The following is a 4,938-nucleotide window of genomic DNA, read 5'->3' on the forward strand; positions in this document are numbered from 1 at the left end:
TGCAGTGATGACTAATTATACGAATTCACAATCAAGAAGAGTATTTGGGACTCGTGGAAGGGCAGGAAAAGTGGTTATGAGAAGGGATATGGGTGATAACATCCGATCTCTAATCTTAAGGATGCACTTCACCAATGATAAGCGCAAGACCTTCAAAATTGTATTGAAGAGTTATCTCGCATGCATTTGATCTCATAATTTTAGTTAAGCATCATGCAACCCAATTTGAATCCTTAGATAGTTATACGTAAATTTAGCACAACCGAAAACGTATAGATCCAAGGGAGAATTAAATCCTAATTCTAATCCTAGCTTGTATACTAACTTTTGCCGAGTAAGACTCCACAATGCACCTGTTTGCCGAGTTTCACTTTTTACATAGTAATTTTCCCATGAAACTCAGTAAAGCACCTATTTTTCGAGATTGACTTTTTTCCCAAGTATATTTGACATGACACACAGAAAAGACCTTCTTTTCTCAGTGCTCAGTGACATGCACTCAGCAAAGATTATGGCCCTCGGCTAATACGAATTTCCTAGTAGGGATCACCGTCCTTTTACAAATCAAGCATTAATCTCTATAAATTCAAGCATATTAGGGATGAAAATGGAACGCAAACGGATGGACTGGGTGCTGCGAAATTTTTTATTATACTTTATTGCGGAAGTGGAAACTAATACAGAAGATATGGAAACAAATACAAAAAGGAATACTACTACACATATGCAAAAACAAGGAAACCAAGAAAGTTGTTAGATTGATAAGCTTATTAATAAAAATAATTCTATATCACATCGATATAATAGGATACTTCTGTAATAGAGGAGTGCTCACTTAGGAATTAGGGATTTTGCTTGTGTGCCTCCATGCCTGATGTAATAGTAGCAATAGAAAAGTTTGGCCATCTACTCCATTCTGCTCATCCTGTGTAGGGGCGAATTGTGTGTTCGTTGGGTTGCAAAAATCCATGTGCTAATGTTTAAAACGTAAAGTTTCATATTACAAAAACGGAAAATTTCGTTTCCACGCTTGTTCCATTGGAAAACATTGTTCTATTTCCATTTCTCTCTTGCAAAACTGAATTTCCGCTTGCATTTCTCATTTTCGTTTCCACTTTTTTGTCAGAAAAAGTGGAAAGTTTCTGCTCCATTTTCATCCTAATGCATGTAGCAGATATTAAACATGTACTGGATATTCAAATTCAACTTATTTTGAATTTTCCAATAGGGGAAATAATTACTTGTGGGAAAATGTGATTTCCCATAACAGGACAGTTCACTGAAAAAATCCTTTCACACATTTGCAGTTATGTCACCTCATTTACCTTTCGACCTAAGAACGATGTGATCGCATCGCACAATTTACTCTAGTGTGTGTGGTTGCAAAACTTAATAGAACCTATAGGTTGTAGTTGTGTGGGTGAGAACCTATGTCGTGGATGTTCCGGTTGATCGATAGTCATCGCAAACAATTCAATAATCCTCTAAAAATCTACAAGATTTGCACATGACGCTCAATATGTCATGGCTCGCTCCTAGGGAGTGGACAAGTAATCCATGTAGATGTAGTTTAATATTAATGCTACCCAGTTTAGTAGAGTGTAATGATGGTTGACAGTTTGTCTAGTAACTACGTACTATACGTGTTCGCATGTCATAGCAAATAATATGACCTACCATACCAGTTGATAAAGGAACAAAAATAAAATATGGTGCATTAAGCCAACTAAGGTGTTCATGTGGCCTTTTTGCCACTTATGGATCACAAATTTCCCGAGTTTTCATTCATTATGTTCATATGCCTGATCGGTACTAAGTGAATGGTGAAAAAATATTGCAACTACTCTCACCAACATGCACAACAATTTACGATCAATATGTTCGGAGTACCGCAGTGTTAATGCCGAGCAAAGATAACTCCACCGATGGAATCAAGACTTTTATGAGCTAGTCCTAGGAAAATAACATCATATCCTCACATCCTATCAAATACTAGACAAGGCACATGCTTTCCATCAACCTTCTTGGCAACTCTTTTTCTAAGGATGGTACCTATGTCAATAGCATATTGTGTTGTATATAGTGATTAAGCTTAACCAGATCATAAGGACAAGTTTTTTTGGGATAGCCCAGCCAATATTTTAGCGATACGAAATAATGTTAAGGTGGACATCGAGGTCTAGTTTATATATCAATTGTAGTAATAATATTATTTTGTGAATATAAAAGGGAAAATAGCCCTTACGATTTGTTGACATAGTTTAAAAAATATGATTCACTAGCTTGCAATTATATTGTTAACCAAGGTATAAAGAAAGATCTTGGTTCTCTGCATAGTCTAAAAATATAAGTTTCATACGTTATGTTATTAAAGCAAGAGGCGAACAGGCTAGCGTATCTTTTCACATAGTTTAGAAATATATACCCAATCTTTAGTGGAATGGTTGAAGTTAAGAGATATACAAGTTAAATATAACTAATCACATGTACAATAGATCACCCATCACGTATAACCATATGCATTAAAAATCCATTACCTAATGCATAAAAATGATTGTTTTGATGTGTATTAACAAGATTCTATAGAAACAATATGGTACAAACTTATGATATTCTAGTGCGTATGTGTAGAACCACTAGAATTCTGGAAAACGTGTAAATGATAAAATTAAGGCATGAAATTAGGATGGATGATCAGGATGTGATAAAAGTAAAACCCGGACATACATAATACATGCAAGGCATGAAATTACCTCGTATCCAAACATGTGAGATCTTACACACTTCTACTCTCTCGATACTTATAACATTTAAAAATTATGAAAAGCAAGTAAACGATTTTACCTATATCATATATTTTTTTCTCACACCATGTTTTGGTACATGAATATAACTTTAAATGCAAAATAAAGATTACTAACATTGGTGCTAGATAAATGAACATGTATAATAAGGTCATAGTGACTTGGCATGACATTTTTTTTCACGATATAGAAGCTCCAAAAATGCGTAGCCAAAATACATGGAGGATACTAGGTTTATGTGTAGACATCATTTGTTATTACTGACGAAGGACAGAGTACTCTATGACATGCCAACTCGAATAGCTTATCGTATCTATGCACAATGTTTGTAAATATTCGCCGTACACATACTTCAACAAAATGGGAGTTTGGGTTCGGATATCAATATAGGCTACAGTCTTAAGAGCTTCTGTTGATGATGTGATGTTGGATAATAATGTTTACAAACAACTAGAGTTGTTTTACAGTGATAAGTCGTTATAAAAAATCCCTCTCAAGAAGAACATGTCGGATTCATGAAAGGGTAGGGTGATACCATCCGAGCTGTAATCTAGAGGATGCAATTTTATTCATCAATAATAAGCGTAACATCTTCAAAGTTATTTGCCGAGTAGATCTACATAAATGTATCTATGCATCGTCCAACAGAATTTGTGGACTTATATATCATATGTAAATTTAGCATAATCGATAACGTGCAGATCCATATAACAAATGATATTCTAATCCTAATCCTAAGTTGTAGAGTTACTTTTCCTTAGTAGGACTTATCAAGTCACTTGTTTGCGGAGTTTCACTATTTTACTGAGTATTTTCAGCTTGAAACGCGCGAAAAACCTATTCCGATAGTTTCACTTTTTTGCCTCTTACTTTGCCCACGACACTTGACAAAGATCATCAGTTCTGAGTGCCAATGAAATGCACTCAGGAAAGACTATGCCACTCGGCTAAAACAAATTTCCTACTCCCTCCGTCACAGTTTATAAGGCGTGCACGTATACGTAGGTCATCAATTTAACTTATATAAAATATATTGTTTAACATAAAAATTATATCATTAGAAAATAGAACATCTAAAGCTTTTTAATGATATATTTTTTTGTTATATATGCCTCTCATTAAGTTGGTCAAATTGACGACCTAGGTATACGTACATGCCTTATAAACTGTGATGGAGGGAGTAGTAGTGATCACTCTCCTTCTACCACCCAAGAATTAACGTCCATAAATTCATGCATATATAAGTTATTAAATATGTCTTAGATACTTAATTCAAGTTACTTGAGGGCAAACGTGATTTCCAATAATTGGATGGTTCCCCAAAATAAACCCTTTCACATGTTTGCATTTATCTCGCATGACCTAATTTTTGAACTAAGTGCAATGTGATCACATCACACATTTTACACTAGCATGTGAAGTCTTGGATACTTAATGGAACGTATCGGCAGTAGTTGTGTGGGCCGGAACCTATGTCGTTGATGTTCCGGCTGATCCACATAAAACGTACATAATGCAAAAAGAACGCGAAGAGACTAAATCATTTGCACATAACGACAAATACTTCATCACACAACTCCTAGGGAGTGGACCAATAGTCCATGTTTGGAAGTTTGATCAAAATACTAGGAAGTTTAGTAGAGAATAACGACAATTCGTAAATGGTCTAGTAAATGTGTGATATAAGTGTGCAGAGCATATACAATATGACCACTCAAACCTGTCTCAAATGCCCGGGCAAGTCAGCTGGTCACTCACCATTCACAAAAGGGGACCCAGACGGGCCCTTCAAATTGGCCCCAAACATGCAGTGTTCGATCTTCTCACAAAGTTTTGCATCAAAGCCAAGGAATTCGGGGAGGCACCACTCCTGTTCGGGTAAATCGGGAAAGCCCAAACCCGAAACCGAATTTTCAGGTACCCGAAATGTGGGGTTTTGATTTTTTTGATACAATTTTGGGTGTGAGGTCTGAAAACCTGAACTAGCAATAACCCGAAAAACGCGAGCCAAAATTTCGGGTAAACCCAAATGGCCAGGCCGACCACACAGGATCCCTCGGAAATCCGGAGGTCCGACGTACGTTTCCTACACTGTGGGGGTGAACGCTATGTGGCGCCGGTCTAGATCTTCGTC

The sequence above is a fragment of the Hordeum vulgare genome, chromosome 6H (genome assembly GCF_904849725.1).
Source record: "Hordeum vulgare subsp. vulgare chromosome 6H, MorexV3_pseudomolecules_assembly, whole genome shotgun sequence".
Classification (NCBI taxonomy): domain Eukaryota; kingdom Viridiplantae; phylum Streptophyta; class Magnoliopsida; order Poales; family Poaceae; genus Hordeum; species Hordeum vulgare.